This window comes from Nasonia vitripennis, chromosome 5 (assembly GCF_009193385.2).
Source record: "Nasonia vitripennis strain AsymCx chromosome 5, Nvit_psr_1.1, whole genome shotgun sequence".
Taxonomy (NCBI): domain Eukaryota; kingdom Metazoa; phylum Arthropoda; class Insecta; order Hymenoptera; family Pteromalidae; genus Nasonia; species Nasonia vitripennis.
The window spans coordinates 4,211,619-4,234,550 of record NC_045761.1 but is presented as its reverse complement, the minus strand read 5'-3'; the positions used below and the strand labels follow the sequence as shown (position 1 = coordinate 4,234,550).

The 22,932-nt window shown below is 47.3% G+C and overlaps 1 protein-coding gene across 2 annotated transcripts in view; it reads left to right on the top strand.

Annotated features, from left to right (window-relative positions):
- Nucleotides 1-3,239: 3,239 nt before the first annotated feature.
- LOC100678942 (suppressor of lurcher protein 1) overlaps nucleotides 3,240-22,932 on the top strand; it is a 166,612-nt gene continuing 146,919 nt past the window's right edge. The window contains exons 1-2 of one of the 2 annotated variants that reach the window (XM_016988296.3): nucleotides 3,240-4,279; nucleotides 5,079-5,565. The gene's annotated coding sequence lies outside the window, so the exon portion shown is untranslated. The remainder of the gene's footprint in view (nucleotides 4,280-5,078; nucleotides 5,566-22,932) is intronic. The other variant, XM_031931677.1, reaches the window with a different exon arrangement.

Here is a 22,932-nt window from a genome sequence, read left to right as displayed (position 1 = left end):
CCTCTCATCATTCAGTAGATCCCCGCCCTGTACCTTAGCTTCCGCGGGGACTCCCCCCTCTTCCTAAGCAAACACTTCGAACTACTCGAACAGACGTCAGCGCGAAAACGATAAACCTCAAGCTTCATCCGCATTGCATTCATTGGCGCGACGTAGCTTCTTCTCGCGCTTAAAACGGTTTTCACGTTTCGTCGATATTTCGCCCCCGCTGGCTTGCTATTCAATTCCCGCTGCGGGGGATATTAGCTGTCGCTGATTCTGCTCTCGATTGACACCGAGCCTACCAAAGCAATTGGCCTGGCAGCTAGATGAAGCGGAGAGTCGGAAGGATAGAGAAGTGGCAACACAGTACGGTAGCAAAACTGCGCATTACATCAACGACGCGCGCGTCGCGGGTGACGACGCAGAAAGGGGCTTCCCAGGCCGGTGCTTCGTTAAGCGGCACTTCGGTGAGTGCTGCTTTTACCGCCATTTTGCTTTTATTGTTGTTGACGAGTAAATTTTTCTTTTTCTTTACTTTTTTCAATCTTCAACCATTTTCAAAAGAAGAACACGAAAACAGGAGCCTTCCACTGAAGATAGAAAGAAGGGAAGAGACAGACGCAAAGCAAGATGAAAAAGAGAGCGCGACCTTTATCGACGCTAATGTGCTGTGCTCCGCAGCCCTTCCAGCCACAAAGTGAAAAATTAAACGTGCAAAGGTCGTCGCGCCCGAAAGTGGCTCGCCTAAAGCGTGACGCTGTCGCGCAATTATACGAGTATGAATCCGCGAAAAAGCGAGTTGGACTATGTGTGTGTGTGTGTGTGTACACATAAGAGCTTAGGACGACAGCGTATACATAAAAACTCGCGGAGCTTGCGTTTACTCGCCTTTACGCATTTTTTCGCGCGCGGGAGCTCGCTAATTTCCCGGGCTACGCGCACAAAAGCGCGAAAACAAAGATTTTTATGAACAATGGCGCGCGCGCACGGGCGTCCAATTAACTGCTTCGTGCGCCGTCTTCATTCATTAGATTCCCATTAGTTCCATGTTTTGTTGATTACGCCGCGGCTATTGTGGGATTTGAGGTGTAGGCATATATGGTTTAGTGATGGAGATATAGGTTTAACAGATAACAGTTTATTAATAACAGAGTAACTATAAAACAATGACGCTCTCTTGAGTCTCGGTCAGACAGCACAACTCTCAAACGTCCGCTCTCGCCCACGTCCCAAATCACACTCTCTGAGCCCGCTGGCCCAACTCGGAACTGCCCTTCCGATCTCTCTCTCTCTCTCTCTCTCTCTCTCTCTCTCTCTCTCTCTCTCTCTTTCACGCATCCCTCTAGCGTACTTCCCTCTAACCTTCTCTCTAAGGCCGCGCCTAGAGAGAAGCTAGCGAGTATTTTATATCTCTCTCATACTCACATTCCCACACTATTTATACACTTCTTCTTCTTCTCCCTTAGCCGCGACTCGAGCTTTTTTCATTTAAAGCCGCTCCCAGGGATTCGAGGCTTTTCACTTTTCGCCACTGTCGAGAATCGTCGAAGTCGAATCGGTGTAAACAGCACCATGAAATGAGATTTATAAATCCACGAGTCAACGCAACTATATTTCCCTCGCTGTGTATTCATGTACGCGGAGTCTTCGAAACGTCGAGAAAAAAATACTCCGTTATTTATTCGAGATATGCCCAAAAGGCAACGTTCGTTCTTTCGTTGCGCGCAGGGAAATCGATCGCGAGCTCGAAACGTCATACAGCCGTACAAAACACAACACTCGGCTCGCGCGCGAAACAAATCCCTCTGTGTTCAGAAAATATTTCCCGGCAAAGGATTATATCGGCGCTATACATATAGCTTCGCACAGCCCCAAGACCGAGAGCCGTTCGCGTATACGTCATAATCCCCGGCCTCATACTTCAATCTCAATTACACACTGACGGGCGGCCGCGATCGTGAAAAAAAAACGAAAGAAATACGCGCCCAGATGGTGCTCGAGCGCGCGTGTATACAAATCGACGAAAAAGAGAGCGCACGTGCGCGATTTTAATCCGTCGTCGGGGGAAAAAAAGTCGGGCGTTTATACGCGCGCATTCTCATGAATACATCTTCGCTCGCCGCCGCGGGCTGTGATTCTTTGCTCTATATACACGTGTGTGGGTGTGGGTATATGACTTTTGCGACTGCGATGTACTACGTTTGTGGCTGTGCATACGCGCGAGGACGATCTTTTGATCAATCACGCTGCTGCTGCGAGCTCTCCCATTTTTCTCTCTCGAGGGTCTTCCTCTTTGTCTATTCTTTCTTAGTTCTCTGGGGCGTTACGCTCGTAGACTTCTTCGGAGCGAATTACGCGATTTTTTGAAAATAACGCAACTTTCAATTCGTCTCAATAAACGCACACCTACATCATCCCACATCGATTTTTCTCCTGCGAGCATCGTCCATACGGACGATTTCTTCGCGCAAGCTTACGTAGCTTTCCTTCCTCCGGCTCACCGCAGCGAATGGGTCATATAGGAAGCGCTGGGAATATAAGCACGCGACGAAGAGAAAAAGGATGCAGTGCTATATACGTACACACACGCGCATCTTTGTTTCCGCAGCGCTGATGACGCTTGCAAGCTCCCGCTCCTGTGTGACAAATACCCGATTGAACGCGTGTGCGCGAGCTTTCCGGGGATTTGTCCCGGAAATGTGACTGATGCTTTGATTGTGTTTGCGTAGGTGGATGCGCGCGTATACCGATCGAGCAGGCAAACGAAAGAAATCGGCTATCTGGGTAGCAAAAAAATATGTATCGGGAATGTATATTCAAAGTAGAGGGAATATATATATTTTTTTCAGAAATAAGCATTGAATTTTATTGTTCTTGCGGATGCGGAGGTATAACGCGTATTTTTTATAAATTGGCAATTAGAGCTCGAGTTAGTTAGTTATTTACTCGCTAAACCGCTTCAGTGTTCGATTCTTTTTTTTAATACTCATCAGCAAAAAAATCATCATTGTGTTTCTTTTCAAATTATTATTCACAACACGACGCAAATCGAGTTCAGCAGCTGATTATTCGATAACTCGCTTCCGATATAATGCGATGAAAATTAATCTTCCGTATAGATTCTATGCTCCATTCGACAAAATTAAAGGAGTCGAGAACGAGAAACTTTTTTCATCTCATTCATTCTTCTCTGTTTTTATTTGTCTTCTCTCGGATAGAGTTTCGAATCTGTTGGCGCGCGCATATTCGCTCGGGGTCAATATAACGATCTACGGGTCATAAAAATAAAAGTATAACGAAGAAACTTTTCTAACGAATTTAAAACGCAATTTTCGTTTAAATTTAAATTATGAATGTCAGACGATGCGTGAACAACGGATCCAAAGAATTTCACATTATTAAATTTGCCAGGCACGTGTTCTATGACATTTACATAGTTCAGAAGTTTCGCTTTGAAATAGGAATTCAAAGGTGCATTCCGAATTCAATGCCACTTTTAGAGTGTTATAGCAGCGCTATCGAGTATCTGCATACTTTGGCAAAATAATTTACTTCCCAGCGCGCGCGCGCGCGCGCGTTTAAGCGGATGGCATAACAAGAGGAATTTCAAACTAATCAAGGGCCGTTCAACACGCCGTGAATATAGCAACGGCCTGCATCAACGCTTCGAACGGAAAAAGTTATCATTGTTTACAAAATTCCAACGTGTAAACACATTTTCTCTTCTGCTCTCAAAGATCCATCGCGCAATCTCCCCCTCCAGCCCCTCATCAGTTATCCCCCCCCCCCTCTCCCTCTGTTGATAATTCCCATCATAAACACATTCCACCTGGCACCAGATCCATCATCATCCCGGGGACCATTTCACGCAGCAGCAGCAGCCACCGACCGACTGACTCACCGAGCGATTAACCATGAGGGAGGAGAACGGCCCCGAAAGAATGCGAAAATAACGCCGGCCGGCGGAGGCGGCTGCGACGGCGCCTGGCTTTTCCGCTGCTAACCCCGTGCGCGCGCACTGGGAGCCAAAGCGCCGCCGACGTCTGGCTCTAGCGCCAGTATCGCGTCCGACCTCGTCGCGCCCGCACTCCGAAGTGCGACTCTATTACGCGCGTATTTACACTCGCGAGCTACATTGGTTCGCGCGGGACGAGTGTCTTGTGCGCAGCACGTGGCGCTCTACAGCTCTCTCTCTCTCTCTCTATCTCTCTCTGGTGCACCAATGCATTTTCCTTTTTGTACGCAGTGATTTTTACATAATAAAAATATTATACATAGTAAATTTCTACTTACATAGGTAAGCGGCCACTGGCACTGCGATGGATTTTTGTTTCCGCCGTTGACTTTTTCCTAAGGGCACTTGTGCTTATTTCGGTGCAGAGCGGAATATTCGCGCTGTTCGCGTGCGCGTTTTTCGATTAGAGAAGAAGGCCGCGCGGCGCTTTTAGGTAAATGACGGCGGCAGTGTCCATAGGTCATTGATTAGAAGAGCAAAGTTTGGCCTGCTCCTCCTGTGGCCGCCGCCGCGGGGTATTTCGTATTCTCCCCGCAGCGCGCGAGTACTTCGTTTGAACCGTCTGCGGAGGATCTTTGCGTTATTTCCGCTTTTTTCTCTTCCTCTCCCTCTTCTCCACTCTTCTTCTCGTTCTTCGCTGGCGCTGGTTTTTGGCCGGGGCTCGAGATTCCTGGCACGCGGGCCGCGCTAGATTTACGGGATAATTTCAAAATAAAGATTTGCACACTGGAGTCGGAGAATTGTTTTGAGTTCGTTCCGAGAATCGCACACTACTGAAGCCGGGCCGACCCTCCGGGAGGTAAAAATAACGGTCGTCCGTGGAGTGGGGGAGACTCGCGCTGGGCCCACTTTCGACCCTCTGCGCATCCAGTACGCGTCCACCGCGCATCTTCGCCTCGAGTCTTCGGCCTGACGTGTCCTACATTGGGGGGCGAGTCCTGCAGTTCGCGTCGGTCGTCCCTTTCGGTAGCGGGTCGTCGTAATGTCTAACCGCGAGTATGTGAAAATTCCGCTCTGCTGTATAAGTATACCAAGCACCGCGCGCGTCCTCGAAATACTAACCTTCGAAAAATCCTCACAGTGCAGCTCCGACCTACCAACACAGCTGCGCGCGGCATCGTCGACAAAAGTGCCTATACATATATCAACCGACTGTTGACAACAGAACACAGCTATATAGGATGAAGCAACGACGAAGGCGACAGTCTTAAGATCCCGTCTCCGGTTTCTCAGCTCGCGGACAGAGATCCCTCTTGTCGTCGTCGAAGGGGGGAAAAGAAGGGGTCAGTGTGCCGCGCGTTCTACTTCTTCAGTGTGCAGTGCAAAGCGGCGTCAAAGAGCTGTAAGGAGTATACAGTTGAGAGGCGGCATGACGCCGTTCTCACATCAACAAGCTGCAACGGGCTCCAAGCAAGCCCTGCCGTCCCCGTCGTTTTCTTTGAGGCGAGCCGAGCCGACGCCGCGGCGATGACCGAGTCTCCGGCGAGCTGGCAGTGCTGCTTCTAGGAGCATGTCGACAAGCTGAAGGTGAAGCGCCCCAGGCTGCGAGGAGAGGAGGATAGTGCGAGGTGAGTGCAGAGCAGTTATTTATACACGCTGCGCCATTCGGATATGCACGCGAGAGAGAAAGTGCGGCCTTTCGGGAGGTTGCGGATGCCTCCGTATCTACGGGAGCGTATATAGGTTAGGGTGCTCGTGGTTTGCGCTGGAAATTCGTCAGCGTTTTACGAGGCAAACTTTTGGATTCTCCTCGAATTGCGCTTTGCATACCATTATTCACGTTGCCCTGTGTTCAGCGTTTGAAATAAACGCGTTTCAATGAAGCCCGAGCGTTTAATACGGATAACGTTAATTTTAATAAACTGTGTACGGGAGCTCCACGTCATATTAACAAGTGCGCGTACGTTGATTGCCACTGCTTAACGTCTGCCGCGGTGATATTCATATCAAGAGTGCATATCGCGACGTTATAATTTTCCAACATCAAACACGCGACGAAATTCCCTTATACACGAAGCACGCGTGTTCAAATATTCGCCCAGCCAAAAGGTCCGAAAAAAGTATAGCCAGCACGAGAGTGTCCCACGTGCCGTTAAACATTTGGAAAACTTAAAGCCACGAGTTTATCGGCCCTCGGAGAGAGTCTTTATCCCGCGAGACGCTGTACTCCGAGGCGGAGGGGTCGGCGGCGCTGCAGCACTGAATAAAGAAGTTGTACCTAAGTCATTGAGCACCTGCGCACATGCGAGCGTATACAGAGATCAACGGCACTGGTGCGCGACATTTAAATTCCGCGCGCCACCACCGCCCGTTTTTCGCCCCCCCCCCCCCCTTCGCGCACATAACGCAGACACGCGAGAGATACACACACGTATGAGATATGTGCCTGTATGCGTATTATATGCACACAGGAAGAAAGAGGAAGAGGTATATAGTCCCGCGCTTTCTCTGCTGCATATACAAGTTAGCAGGGGGTGAGCTGCACGCGCGAGGAATATAAGCTCGAATGAGAGAGAGAGAGAGCTCTGACGATGCCTTTGAAGGATTTGTGCTTTTCGAAAAATTTAAGCCACTCAAATATTCATGAAGCATGTGCGCCTCGGCGAAAGAGAGGCGCCGTATAGTAGTGTATACCTGGCCGCCGCTGCTGCTGCCGCTGGAATAAAGAGGCTCGGCCTATTGCGGCTGTATATGTGTGTTTCGCGTGTTGTGCGCGTTTATTGTTAATGTCGAGAGCGTTGGCCCCGTCGGGCGCGCTATTCTTCCGGGTAATTACGATGACGTGCAGTAGTAGTAGCGGCCCTACTGCTGCGGCCTTTTATAGTGGCACACGGCGTTTAATTTTCTGCGTCGTCGGGACGTCGAATTATATGGTATACGGATTGTGGGAAAGTTATTACGGTATGCAGATCATATTGTCTGGGGGTTACCTCGGTTTGCATTGTCGCTGTATAAGTGGGCTAATTAAATCGTAGCGTTGCCTGCATACAGTCGTGCAGTCTATGCTTGTGCATATAGTGGATTCGGCGCTCCTGTGTTTTTGGAAATTTCGCAGCCAGTTAATAGACTTGAAATGGACGGTTAGTGTTTCTCGAGCGAATGAACGTGTAATTAGATGGTTGTACTATTACATCTATTGCTCCCTCTTTTAAGTGGACTGTAATAGTAATTTCTCAAATTATTACAGTATTTTTAATTGGAAAAAGTAGTCATAAAATCGATCATTCTACTTACCTTCGGTGCAGAGTACATACACTACGAAGATGGCTGGTCATAGGTGGGGGGAGGGGAGGCCCGTCCAGCTTCGAGCCCCGGAGTCGACTAAGCTGGTCCGTTGGTTCGAGGCCCCTTTTATACCACCGAAGATGGCTAGTCGTAGGTGGGGGGAGAAGAGCCCAGATGGCTGATTTTGAAAATTACAGATTATTTTTTATTGGTGCTATGTTGCTATGTTAAAGATGAATTTTCAAAAGTTATTACACATGGATCGTGATCACATGCCAAGTCAGTATATCGCTCACACGTATATTTCGACCCCCCCCCCCCTCCCCAACGCATGCTCATGACAAGTTCCACAGCACGGTAATAGTCGAAAATCGCCTGATATCAGAAATGCAGCAACTAAATGCGTCCATACGTCTCAAACTTCGAAATATAATTTTCATTAAAGGCAAGTTACTATTAAATTAAGGCTCCCCACGTTTTGCTCGCCGTTGCTGTAGACAGGACGAAAGACAGACGCTAACGAAAATTCAGTTTCGAGGCATCGTCTTCTCCCGATTGACGTTGCTCGCGCGCAGTTCTATATATACACTGCAAAAGGTTTCTCGCGGGGAAACGCGCACGCGCGCGCGAAGGGGAATTATGGAGGATGAAATGCGCCACACCGCCGCCGCTGCCGTTGAAACACAAGCTGTAAAACTTTGATGAAGTGTATTGTTTGCAATTGCGACGACGGCCAAGACGTGCTACGCTTTTCATACCGACGTTTTCCCTCTCCCTCACTCTCTACTTTAGTTTCTTCTCTCGGTTTTTTTCCCTCTTTCTTTCTACCCCTTTTTTGCCTCTTTCCCCCTTCTCGCTCGCACTGTCTTCTCATTGATAGAATTTTTATAGCTTCGCTCGCTATTAGGAATTCATTTCAAACTTATCTTAACTGCCGCTGGGTACACACAAATCATTTTAACTTGTTTATTTAGCGCCTCACGTAACTTCAAAAGTTTGGAGTATTAATATTTTCGCGAGTAAACAGAAAATATATGGGGCTTCAGCCGCGCGTGTCATACAAAATATTATTTTTGAAAAGATCGTATATGCATCCTCCTTTGACTAAAAATATTTGGAATGCTTTCTATAGAATTCAACTTGTGGGTTTTCGGAGTATTTATATTATTCATACTTAACATTCAAAAAATGTCATTATTTTAAATAAAAACACTCCGCAACGAGTGATTCAATGACGGACGACGCACATCACACTTTATGTGTGCATTTGCGCGAAAACGGCTGTCCAATTTATATGATAATTTCGACGATGAGAAAAAATTACGCGCAGTTTTATAACGTGGCGGCATTCGCTGGTCTTCATGAAAGAAGCATCATAAAAACGCAACGCTTTTTCTGTATACGTATACAAAACTAATGCGTTCTGCTCGACTAATAATTACGCAGATTAAAATTCAGGATCCCATAGCTTGTTTCGTTTGAGTATAGCTACTAACATTTTTCGCTTTTGAGCTATAAAAATGAATCCATCCAAAGAGGGTTCATATTTTATTCACGTTGTGTAATGTGTAAAATCTGTCCGGGCCATCAGCGTTCGCAAAAAATTACCAGCCAAATCGAAGAATCGCGATACTGTACATACAACGCATTTACTTGCAGCAAACAAGCATCGAGCCGCTGCCGGCTTGCAAAAAAGCTCTCGGCGGCGACCATTTCGATCTCGCAACGTATAATGGTCATTGCTGCGCGCTGCACACTTTTCCCCCTTTTGAAACAAACGGGATCAATTAAGACGTAGCGCGCTGCCGCCAACACCAGCCGAAAGTCCTCAACCTCTTTCCTATGGGCTTTTCGCGCCTAATTGCTTTTCATGTCGCTTAACGACCGTCGGCCTATAGTCGCATGCATATGTAGAGAGTGTTTTGCCGCTGCCTGGTGTATGTGTACACGTATATAGGGGGTGTATGCTATACATACCGGCGAACTGTACAGCCTGCACGCGACACAGCTGATCAATGCCACTTGAGCGGTTTGAGTCCGTGGATTATCCAGCGGCTCAAACACTCCACTCACCTGCTCTCGCGCTCTGCTCGGTCGATTCGCTTGGATTAACGCGTCACTCGCGATCTGCGCGCGTGTGTTTACATGTATACAAAGAAGCCTTGGCTGACTGTACACATTGTCTGTGAAATCGTGTAGACAAACGTTCCGATAATAAGTATGAAAAATTTTCGACTCACTGACTTTCGCGGAAGTTTGTTCCGCGTGAGCTGGAAAATCGTTTGACGATGGTACATTAGACGCTTGATTTGTATTCTGTACAAGACTGTTTTTGTGCACAGAAGTGATTAACGACGAGCAGCAATTCATCGCGATAAAAAATACACGTATATTTTCACTGGGAGCATTACAACACTTCTCAAATTGTATCCTTTGAAGCCTTCGAATTTAATGATTCTTTAACGAATCGAGTTTTGATTAAATTTCACTCAATTAATGATATTACTGTTCGTGCCGTGCACTTGCCGAGTTTCGCAAAATAAAATTCCTCATCGTCTCTTTCGTCACGCTCTGTTGGCGCTGCTCGATACACTTTTAAAATCAAAAAGCCGATGATGATGCAGTTATTCCGATTTTTTGACAGAGCAATTTCATCTGGAATGCACTCCATATTCATAGCCTCGGCACACTCTCCGTTTTGCAATTTCGGCACCAGTATTTCAATATTCAGCTGTTGCTGGAGCTGCGCGCGCGGCTATGCATCGAAATCGCTTTTTTTCTTATACCCTCCAGTCCTTCATGAATTTTCTGTTCGACCTGTAATTTGACTCTCGAACTGTCACGGCATTGTCGGTTTATTAGGTTTACATTTGTGTCGCGTGTTCGAGGACTATCGAACGCATTTATCTGGGACAGTTCGGTAAAAGTTTTAACTCTGCTTCTGATTGCCTTGCAAGTTGAAGCGTATTTTTTTCTCCTCGTCAGGCTGATTGGGGATTAAATGCATTATTTGATTTCCACGTACTATATAGTTTATTATACGCTTTTAAGCACTTGCAAAACGGTAAATGATTTCTATATCAAATATTTTAACTTACCATTATTCGCATCATCTTTCCATTATCCCAGCGAGTCATACAGTATACAGCCTACAGCTTACACCTGCACACGTCCAACCAAGCCTCGGCATGGCCCAAATCAGCCGCGATTAGATTTTCCAGCTTCCCTCGTCGTCGATGTTTTCGCCTGCATTTTTCATGAAGCTTTCGCCGCGCGTGTGTCTCCGTGGCACACAGGACAGCCGACTTTGGCTCAGTCGCCTTAAATATTGGAATCGTTGAATTATTAGCGAGCAGGTTGACTTCTCCGCAGCAACGTCTCGTCCGTTTTCTTTCTTAATTTTCGAGCTATCTCTGTCTTTCCCTCTACCTGGGACACCCAAGAGGCTCTTGCTCTCTGCCACGATCTCTTTTTCTTCCGCAGCAGCTCGCGCGCGAATTTTTCATGAAAATCGGGAGTCGCGGCTCTAATATCCGCGCCTTTGAAAAGGGTTTCCGTCACTCGGGCCTCTCTATTTTTAAATTGCCATTTTTCGGCTAGCCACTCGGAATGTGTCGCGGCTGAATTCTTCATACCGTCCTCGCACTGAGAGAGGCTTCGGGATTTTCGCTGTCACTGTATGCTTACGTGGAAGCTGAAAGCATCACACGTCTATCTCTCTCTCTCTCTTTCTTTCTGGGAAGCCAATTTTCGATCTCATCCATCTCAGCCCCGTTGTGAGCCTCTCGCGCGCGCGGGTACATAATATATAGTGAAATACCGCCGTAAAAACGCGCACTCTTGCCACTTGTAAATAATCCACGCTTAATCCGGTCCTCTTCTGACTATTCAAGCGTTGTCCGCCGGGAGAGTGAACGCTGGCTTGCTTATCTATTAAAAGCGCATCTCGCGCCGCACTGAATTAGCCTCTGAGAAACGAGAGGGAGAGAGAAAAAAACAATTAACATGACGAACACGCCCCGTATATAGAACAGGCGTCGGGCTCTCTGCACGGCATCTGCGATTCGTCAATCCCCGTTGATTTAGAGCCGCGTAGCGCGTCGTTATATGTCCGGACCATAGATTTTTCACAAGGCAAATACACATCCGGATGATCGTTGGCCGCTGAAAACCGGCGTTGGGCGCCAATCAAGCTTGACAAACCGATCTTATAAATCGTCGCGACGCTGCGGCGAGAGATGTGTGTATGTATGTAACGCACGACGTGCATGATGCGAGACTCGGTTAATAAATGCATGTATATCTTTTAATTAGAGCCGACAGGGAGCAGAGACAGACGATTCATTAGAGTTAGCGTAGCCGCCTGCGTCTGCGTCGCGATAACGCCTACGGTAGCGAGCTGTATATACACGAGCACCGCACAGCTTGCGTATACTCTCTTACACTGATGTGTATAAACCCGGCTGTCTCGAGATCTTTGTCTTCGTTCTCGCGTCGTAGTGCTTCTTTTTTGCCTTTTCGCTGGCTATTATTGAATCCCTTCTGCGGACGTGTATCGGCCAGGTCGGACACAGTATAGCCTTGCCCTCAGGCCGAGCCTTATAGTCAAGACAAAAGGCTTACTTACGTGCGAAATTGTTTAGTGGCCTGGTGCGAACGTGAAATTGAAATCCTTTTTTTCCGCTCTTTAGGGACTTTTTCGGCGCTCTCGGAGTTGTAGATTCAACGCTGCAGGCCAGGAGTTCGGAATTAGCATATGAAAATGTTATATAGAGTAAAACTCGCGTCGTTTCAATGATTCTCTCATGGAGATTCGGGGAAAGCTCCTCGGGACATCTTTCAGTACATAAAGTTTCTTTCGCGAGATGTGTGCGCCGTCTGTTTGCAGAAAGAGAGAAAGCTCGCGTGCAGTGGGAAAGTCAAAGAAGGGGCATATATGGCTTTTCAAGATTGAAGTTTATTTCCGCTTTTAATATGCAAGTGACGTCGAGAGACGGGTGGAAAATTCGCAGTCCGCCTATTATTTTTTAAAAGTCCGAGGCTGAGGGGAACTTCATTATGCTGTGCAAATCTGTTTAACGTGGTTTTGTTTTATGATTACAACCATAAGCACCGAGACGCGCTAATGAGATCGTGGCTCACAATTGAGTTGAAAAAAAAAAGAAAAATTGCGAAAGAATAAGGTATACACAAAACTGGATTATTAATCAACCTCGCTTTTTTTCCTCCTCCGACCTTTTGCAATTAAAATCCGACGAGCCTCTAGCGAAACACAAAAGCGCGATCGCGCGCTACGATCCGCGCTTAATCAAGGCAATGAAGAAAACACACCGAAATGAACCATCAAACGCACTCATGGCAGTCCGCATATATATATCCGCAGAATAAAATTCCGGTTCGAGCGCAGCGCGCACCTAACTTTTATGCGATGTTTTTGCGTGTTGCACTAACGAAGTAACTCAATTTCAAATTCAAATTCTTGTGTGTAACTGCGCACGCGGGACTTTTGAGCGCACGTATACATAGCGGCGGGTCGAAATCGTAATCTAGCAGCGTTTATCGCAATATCCGCGCACAAAGCTCGGATCCCTCTCTCGTACTTTTTCTCTCTGATGCGGCCGGCGCGCTATATTGCGCTACTTTTTTCCGGCGCCGCGCTTTTTAGCGAAATTCCGACGCCCAGAACTCCGGAAGTTCGAGGCCGGACTCTCTCCGGCGAACTTTTCAAACCGTTTTTCAATTTCGAGCCCCGACCATCGTGTCCGTCCCTACTCTTTTTCCCTCTGAGCACGAGAAAAATCTCCGATCGAGGCTTGATCTGACTAGAGGAAGGAGTAAGTTGCCGAAATGTATGCGTGATGCAGCAGGGGTGGTTTGCTCTCGCGGGGAGAGCTTGCATTTCCAAGAAGATAGTATTTGTTTTGAACTCGCCGCGCGGGATCAAAATAATTTGACGGGCTTTCCGATGCGCTGTCTGAATAATTCCATGGCTGAAAGAAGAAGTGCTGAATAATGTGCGGCGAATCGTGCACAGGGCGGCCTTTGTGCTGCGCGAACAATTATATACCGCCGAACTTGATGCAGATACAGTTGGAGTCTCTCTCGCGGATGAATATTTATGAAAGGAACTTCAATCGTTGGGACGAGATAATGTAACTACAGAGAGCGTAATTCAACTCTGGGAAAAAGAAGAATATCAAACGAAAAACGCGAGGAAAAAAATAACTGATGGGAATAGATATATACACGACGTGAAATGAGAGAAGCGAAGACAAGTACACGGATGGACGACGCGGAAGCCAGAGCCGATGCAGACGGGAGCGAGATAGAGTTGGATGTACACATGCTAAAATGGAAAATCCAAAATGCATTAAGTAGAGAAGCGGAGCTTGAATAGCCTGGAAAATAATGGAAAAAAGGGTCAGCGGATGCAAACCGTTCTCTCCTGTACACGCGCCGAAGCTATGCGCGCATACATGGGAAAGCGTTGAGAGATCGGACGTTTTGACGTTTCCGCACGATAAGATTCTTGTTTTCTTGAATTCCGCTCGAGCTTTCGTCGAGTTTCTACCTCGAGATTCGCTTTTTCCGAAAAACAAGTCGACGATCGTCTGTATTTTACTGCTATAAATCACAAATGTCGCTGCACAATAGCGGACGATCAGGTTAGGCGCGAATCTATCGAATTCGCGCGAGTGCAGTAATTCCGGCAATTATATGACTTTGACACAACGTATCGCTGCAGCAGGGCACATTTCAGATTTGCGGTGCCGAGGATAGGAAATTGCGGCTCGCGCGCTGCAGCCCTCTGCAATTGCATTTCGCGGCTATGTGCTGAGTTAGGAGGCATTATGTTGTCACATACGCGCCGGCGTATATACGCATAAGACACACTTAGGACAACTTTTACTTACAAATTGAATTTTCCAGCACGTACGCGTACGAGCTTCTCGCGTTCGATAATAGCGTTTGTTTGCCGACTCGAGCTTATTATTATTTCCGAAGTAGCGGCTCGCGCAAAATGTATACACCAGAGCTTCTTTCGCGTTTACATGTATTTTCGATATAAAAGACAGCTGTTTACAAATCATTTCACGCCTTTTGACTTCGCGCAGTTTTCACGTCGACGCTAGATTGGGATGTAATAAAATATAAATATTTACGTTACTTTTCGCCTCTTCAATTCCGATGCGTCTCCCTTCTCTCTCTCACTCTCGAAGCGCGTTGCGCTCTGAATTTCGCATTCATTTATGCGCGGCCGCGGATGTGAGCCATTTTCCACGTGTCTGCATATCAGATCTCTATTTTTGTTCTGCGTGAAAAATAATCAAAACAATCAACGAGTACGCGCGATGGAAATGCGAATCGAAGTGAAATCCGATATATGCATAGCCGTATATGCGACACTTAGCCGTCAGTCGCCGACGACGAGCTTTCGTTTTATGCACTTACACTGCTGCGCGTCGATTATTGGAATGCATCTCTTGAATAATCGATGCGGTGTCTCTCGCTATTTTGCATAAATATAATATTATACAGCAAAGCTCTCTCTCCCGCGAGAACGAGGGGATGATAAAAACTTTCGCTATAGACTGCGCCCAAAGACAATTCGGAAGAGCAACCGAGCGTAAGCCCCCGGCGGTGGTATCATTAGCACAGAAACGGCCGCAACTATTGTGCGCGAGTGGGGCCATTTCCCACGAAAGTATTACCGCGAAAAGTTTAATAATCGCATTCAACGAGAGAGAGAGAGAGAGAGAGAGAGAGAGAGAGAGAGAGAGAGAATAACAAGCTCCTTCCGCAGGCCCTCTATACGCTTGATTATAATCAGACTGCGCAGGATAAAAAGGCCGCGTTGTTGAAATACTTTGTCTCAACAATTCAAATTAGGGATACCCTTCGAACGAGCCATCAAGTCCGTCGCCCGCGCTATCTATACATAGTATATCACGCAGAGGAGCACCAGCAGAGGAAGCAATCGCGAACACGCGGCGGCCAGCGATCCTCGATCGCGCGAACTGCACTGCAGAGCAGATCCGTTTCAGCAGCGCAGCAGCCAACGAAGCGGCTTTGAGGTCAACTCGAAGTTGGCCAGCTGCGGGATAATCGCGCGTACACGTACTGCAGCTTCCACTTGCCCGCGTTATCAGCTGATTCTGCTCGAGAGCCGCGCGTTAATTCCGTTTCATCGACTGTGCGCATAGACACTCGTCGCTATATGTGTACACACACGGGGTCCGAGAGAGAAGCCCGGAATCCTCTTTTCTCTCTTCGCCGCCGTAGTGTCTGCTGATACGAGGAATTTAAGGTAAACAGGACGCGCCGCCGGGAGTTAAAACTGGCTGGTTGAGCTCGTGAATTACGCCGCGATGCTGTAATGCGTTTCTGATACTTATGGGCTTAAATGAGGGGTGGGGGTTGCATCATTGGCGTATGCATCAGCGTTACATCTCGTACCGTTTTGGGATTACGCTATCCGCGAGTTGCAATTAGGTTGTAAAACGCGCTTGCGCGGGACGCAGACTTGGAAAGATTTTTGTAATCATATTTTTATGCTCCGCGAGATTATGTGTTTGGGAGCGGCGTAAAGCAGCCACGGCTACTGATATACCCGCCTTTACATCGTTATTATATGTTCGCTTTTATTATTATCCTCTTCTTTACTACGGATATATCGGCCCCGCGTATACTCCTCTCTCTACGGACTTACTTATAAAGAGCATATAAAATTCGTGTAACATTACACGCGGAAAAAATTTCAAACAGAGATTTTCCGAAATAATGGGTATATAAATACGCTTCGCCATATACATCCAAAGATTTATAACCGACCCGCCAGTCGTCGTTAACGGATAGCCAGTTATTTCTAACGGACGGCAACTGTTTGATGATGATTGACAGACAGACAGCCGGTCTGTATAGCCCGGCCGGCGCGTTTGTGGCTCCTGTACACAATGCGGGCTACACAGCTTTGTCTAAGAGCGGACAAGTCAGGCAACGGACAATTAGATTATTCATGACCGTCGAGTCGCGATATGCGCTTCCGTGTGGAGAGAGAGAGAGAGAGAGAGAGAGAGAGAGCCAAGACCAAGGGACAAATACGCTCGATCCCTGATACATCGCGCCTAATTGATACAGCTGCTATACCTCCGCAATCGACTGGTGTGTGTCACACGTGCCTCTGGATTGAAGAGTCTGACCAAATCCGAGTTTTACTACTCGGCCGTGGAGAATTCGGTTTTAGCGGAGCGAAGAAATGAAGAGTAATCATCGTAATACGACGAATAAGTGCATGCAAAGAGAGACGGAATTGCAAATTCCGAGGCAAAAAGCCAGCGACGGTCCATTTGGAATTTCAGTAGCCTTAAACGGCACTCCCCTCTCTCTCTCTCTCTCTCTCTCGACAGCCAGACAGAGTTTTCCATACCCCTTCTCTCTATATATACGTATAACCATTCGCTTCCGCGCTCGCGACTACTCTACTCCCTCTAACGAAGCCTCGTCCGTCCCTTCGGGATTCTCTCTCTCTCTTCTTCCTCTCACACATCGCAGCCGCTGTCATCTCTTCAGACCAGTGGCGGCGGTGGTGCGCAGACAGTGTCCTCGACTTAATGGAGATTTTATGCGGAGTTTGATTTGAGCGTTGAAGCGCGGAGCGAAGGTGTCTTTTATGGGGCACTTGGACTGTCGGCGTTTAAATCTATATGCGCGCGGGAAAGGCAGTTCGGAAAAGATTCACTCGGACGCTGCTACGCTGAAACTACTTCGGCCCGGCTGTAGGCACACACGTAGACACACGCATCCGGGTCTACTGTACAGAGAGTGGAAGGAAGCGACACTCCGATGCGGGTTTTGATCATTGTTTTATAACTGTATAGTGAGAGGGGGAAGCTGCGCTGGGATAGGGCGGGTAGTCTGGGAACAAAGTTCGAGTTCCTCTCTCTCTCTCTCTCTCTCTCTCTCTCTCGCTCTCGGCGTGGCGGAGGATTGGAAAAATCGTTTATACGCCGAATGAGCCAAGCGAGAGAAAGAGGAGTGGGGCGAGAACTTTTCGCCGCCGCTATACCGTACTCGCCCGAAGAGACTTGGACTTTATCTCCTTTGGAAGTTTAGCGCGCTCGAGAGGCTGGCGGGGCCGTTAAAAATGACGGTCTACTCGCTCGCGAAAATTATTTTTCTCTCCGCGCTGTTGTAAGCACTCTGTTTTGATCGCGAGGCCAGTCCCTCTCTCTCCCTGCCCCTATCGCTACATTATTCTGTGCAAACAGGGCCGAGTTTGCAAGTACATTCATTAAAGCGCAAGTTGCGCGCTGTATACACACTTGGCTCTACTCTCGTCCGCGCAGGTTTCGCTGCGCGGAGGGAAAAATTTAAAGTACGCGCTCGTACGTCGGTCGGAATTCATTTGGTCAGTTTCCGGTCAGTTTTCCCTCGCGAGTCCGACGATTTCTTCAAGCCAGAGTTCTTCCAGCTCGAGAAACAAAATATTTTCAACTGCTCTCTCTTCTCGCGGCCTGGAACTTTTTTAATTACGCTGAGATTCGCCATCTCGAAAATTGTTTCGCTCGCCGCGTGACTGTTTGCCTTTCGGCTGATGTTGCTCTTGGCATAGAGCATTTAACGCTGCACGAGTGCTTATGTTAAAGCTCCGCGGGAGTGTCGGATCACACTTCAAGCCCGCCGTCCCGCGCACTCGCTCCGTTTTAATAATCAAACTAATAAGGCCCGGTTTTCATCTCGAATATATTCCCCCTGCACTTCAGCTACTGCAAACTCTCGCATGTGTGCGCGCGCGCGAGGATTTTCGTTTTCAATTTCGTTCACTCGAACCCGCGCTCTCATCTCTCGTACAGCTCGAAACTTTACAACTCCCTTCATTAAAAACTGTCCTGCTTCGGCTCTCTCTCTCTCTCTCTCTCTCTCTCTCTCTCTCTCTCTCTCTCTCTCGCTCTCATATCGAAAGCGGCACAGAGCTTTGTATATTCCGCTCACGAGCGGGTGGGATCATCTTCGTCACATGGCGCCGCCGCGCAGCTATGGCAATCGAAGCCCCGAGGACCGTGGAGCAGCTGGAGCGCGAGGCGTTATTTATATATCGATCCGCACTCGTCGCAGTGCTAGACATGACTGTCGTGAGACAATTTTCAGATTATTTTGGATTTTAACGCGTCTGGCTCTCGAACTACAATTACCGATACGCATATTGAGTTGGGACTGAACCTCCAGTAGTAGCAGTCGAGTTTTTCCAGACGCGAGAAGAAGGAGGTATAATTAAGAGCACGTCTATAAAAGTGTATAGAAAAAAAACACACGTTCCATTAGCAACACCCGCACCGTGTATAGACTGCACGTTTCAGCCTCAATTTGAATAAGCAAGAGAGAACGAAGATCGATATCCAGTCATCCATACCAATGTGCCCGCCGTGTCAAAACGTGCAGCGCATCAATCATAGCGCCTCCGAAATTCCGTGCGAAAGTAATTAGAAAAAGTTGGAAGTAGCACAGCAAACAAGCCGAGAGAGAAACAGCGAAAAGAGGCCCCGGCGCTGCACACGTACCGACAAGCAGCGCCGAGTTTCGCCGCAATGTCAACAAGTCTTTTTGCCGCGAGATGTGTGTTCCCGGAGCTCGGCCGCGCAGCGAAAGGCTCGGAAGATGGAAAAAGTTCAGTCAGCGTCGTCGACGCGGGATAGATGAAATTTGCGCCGCCGGCGAAATTAAGGGCTACGCAGGAGGACTTTGACAAAGTAACTTTGCTGCTTATACCACGAGAGAGAGATAGAGGAGGAGCACAATGTACGTAACAGCGGATGATTAACGGCGGGAGGAAGATTGTGGCCGGCCATATCGACGATTTTAATGGAATTAATGATTCATTCGATTTCGCGAGAGAGTGTATGTCTACTCTGTATACTCGCTCGGGTCGCCGCCGATGATTTATCGAGTGGATTATTCTTTCCAGGAGCGCGCTCATTAGCGCCGATGAAATATTCTTTGCGGAATTTGAAATCCGCTCGGTCGGAAAACTCCGCCGGTTCGAATATTATCCGCTTAAACATTCCCCGGCGATCCGCAGGTTTTCGGTGCGCGCTGGAGGTTGTATAATCTGTCGGCTTTACCAATTTTATTCCCGCCTCTTTCGAGCACGCGCTTTTCAGAGAGCCGCCCAGTGCGCGCGTGCGCATTAACCGGAACGCGAGGACTTTAATTTCATTATTAAAACTTGTTGCTCTCGTCGCGCCGAGTCGATTCGCGTTGACTTTTTATACGCGCGATGTAGATGTGTAGATAGATAGTAGGTCTCGTATCGTAGTAAATGCAAAGTGCTCTTAAAATTCATACAAAGACTTTGTCCATTAATCAGAAGTAATTTTGACGCTCTACTGGATGTATATAGGAGGGGGGCAGAGACGAACGTTGTGTCGCCGCCGCGTTGAAAGCGAGATACGGAACAGCACTTTAGATCGCTATCCATTCTTAAAATGCTTCATCGTAATTTCATTCACTTCGGGCATTTGCATAGATTAAAGGATAATTTGCATACTTCATGCCTCCACCGATTTACGAGACCAATAATTTATACGATATAATAACGCGAAGAGTACGAGTGCCTCTGATTTAACGCTGGCTCGCCCGCTTTTCGTTCTTAGATTCGACGGGCGCATTATTAATCTGCATATATATATAGCGCCGCGGGAATGGGTATGAAGCTACGAATCGATTCTCTTGTTATTACCGGGGGCATGTCAGCGAATAACGCTTTTTCTCCTTCGAGAGAGCGAGAGAGAGAGAGAGAGAGAGAGAGAGAGAGAGAGAGAGAGAGAGACGAGAAGCCCGCACGCGGTGATGTGTCATTGTGCTCGATTTTTTAATTATGAATATTAAAACTTTTTTAAGTGCTTTTTGCAATACTTTACCTTCTTTTTCTTCGTTATACTCTCGAACGACGCGCTTCAGAGGTGTTGGGGGGCGGGCGACCCGCGTTATGGCATCATTATCGCCTCACCGACATCGTGTCTTTATAGCCATGGCATCGGGAAATCGACTCTCTTTTCCTCCCAGTATTTATCGTACACGTGGGGATGTGCGTCGTTGCCGCGGTAAATTCTCGTCCTTAATGAAATTGAATTGGAGTAGCACACTCGGTTAAATATAGTGTGTGCGCTCTCGCGTCTCTCCATTATGCTGCCACTCTTTGTAAAATTTATTTCCAGCGTAATTATACCAGGACTATTAATAGAACAAGTTTCCAAAAGTCTGTCTTCTCCCTTATCTCCAGGATCTTAGCGCTTGGTAGCCCTCCTGGATCTGATCAAATTCATCTTCTTGTTAGCTCTCGGCGTCCCACGGTAGTGATTAAAGAAACTTTCAATAGCGCTCCATAAAATTTAGGGTCAATAAAGGGAGATCATTTTCACGCTGTAGTAGTGGTATCTACCTCATCGCCGTTCATACAATTATAAAGAAAATAAATTGTCGAACAATTTTACGTTAAGAAATTAATGGCCCACCAATAACAACTCGGCATTAAATATATAGCAATTGGAAAAGTTTTGAAAATAACAAACTTCATCATTTCGACCCCAAGATATTTGTCGAGAAGAGAGAGCCATCGAAACCGCAACTTTCGCGCTAAGTACACAAGGCGCCCGCGCAGCACCGCAAAAACAGCGGCAATGCCGCAAAAGCAAATTATCGGTCGCGCCCGATGATCCTCTCTTTTTCTCGCTCGCTTCGCGGTGCTGCCGCCACAAACTCCAACTTACGGCTTCCGCGGCGGCTTGTTCTCCTTCATAAATCAAGTGTTTTTGCGCGCCAGAGCTCCTCGCGCGCGCATTTGGCGTTATGCGCCTCTACGCCCTCGACAAATCCTCCTTCGCCTTTATTTACCAGCATCGTCCTATAGAGGTACGCGGCTGAGAGCGTTACATCGTGTTAAATAAGCAGCCCTTAAAATTTCCCGCTCTGCTTTTAATCTGAACTTTCTTCGGATGTACCCATTTGTCACTGTTCTCGCGAGTATGAGGAACTTTTCTTCCGTGTACCCATCGTCGATAATTGTGTGAGGTATAAGAATAGAAAGTGCAGTTTTGATCAAGTTACCGTCACGCTACGGAACTATATAGCAGTCAATTTCAACGGTGTAGGATAACAGCCGCGAGAAGTTGGCAATAAAAATAACGAGATATCGGGTTTGACTTTTTCGTCTATACTCTGCTCCGAGAACTCGCGCGCGCAAAGGCGGATGAAATTGACTTTACGTCTTATTCCCTTAACCTCAAAAACATATTAGAATCTTATTCATAGCTATACGGTGAGAGAGCGACTGCTGCACTTGCGGATCGTGCGCTAACCCCTTTAATCCGATATATATCCAGTATCTAAGCGTATGTTTAGCCGCAACTTTTTCGAGTCCATCATCATAAACTCGATTTCTTTCTCGTTTCTCGAATATACATACTCGCGATCGAAAGTCGAGAAAGACTTACCATTGAAATTACGAGAAAATCTCGGTTCGCTCCTATACGAGCTCGGGGGATGATCGTAAAAACCAAAGTTCCTTCGGCTAATTTGACTAAAACTCTGGCTGATGGAAAGAGAGCAAGTCCGAGAGCGCGAATTCCACTCTCTTTTACTGTAGCGTCATTGGCCGACTGCCAGGGTCAGACCGCACACGCCCACACATATGCCCGGCGCACTAGACCACGTCGCTGGAAGCTAAAACGCCCAGCGCGCGCGCACTGACAAAATGTGTCGGGGGCCCTCAAAAGATCTCAGGAGTTCCTCTCTTTCATATTACATTCTTGTCCCCGTCGCCTCTCTCTCTCTCTCTCTCTCTCTCTCTCTGTCTCTCTGCGTTTCCACGACTCCTTTTCTCCTTCTCGTCTTCACCTTCGTCTTCTTTGTCCGCCCTTCAACGAGAGGAAGAGAGAAAGAGGCGCGAGATCTCGTTTATGAGAAAAGTTTAAGTTTCCCTCTGCAGTAGTCTACAGCAGTAGTAACAGAGAGCGGCTTTGTTATATAACGCGGAATTCTTCGCCATTGTTTTATTGTTGTGATCAAGTTATGTTTTTCAGATGCCTTAGTTTATACACGGGCGGATTCAACGCAGTGCTTCTCTCTGTAGCTCGTACACAATGCGCTGATGCTGTAATTCTCGGCGTTCACGTATATACCTATATACATTGTGCCTGCTTTGATGAAGCGAATTTCGAGTTCTTTCGCGCATTCTTCGGCTGAAAGAAATTCGCCGAAGTTTGCACTGCGCGGTAGTGTCTACAAAAGCTTCATTTGCCATCCCCGCTGTCGAGCCTGTGCTATTTATGTATGTTTGCCGCACCGTCGGTGCGGAAAGATACGGGGGCGGCAATGCAGATCAAAACGCCGGTTCATATGCGGTAATTAAAGGATGCGTGTTGATTGTGTACACACGCATGTATATATTTCCGAGGGCCTATGAATACATGTGCGTGCTGTACCTTTATTTTGTATACAGTCAAATGAGTTATTGCCGAATTCAATAAGTTACAAATTTGTTATAGCGGAATATCGGAAATCAAGTGCTTTGTCGATAACAAATACAACGAGTAACACAGTTTCGGTTATAGCATTATATCCTAACGAGGAATTCGCTAATTAACGAAACCGTCATATATATTCTTCTCGTCGTCGTCGTCGGTAAAATATAAAATAGAGAAACGACTTTATCC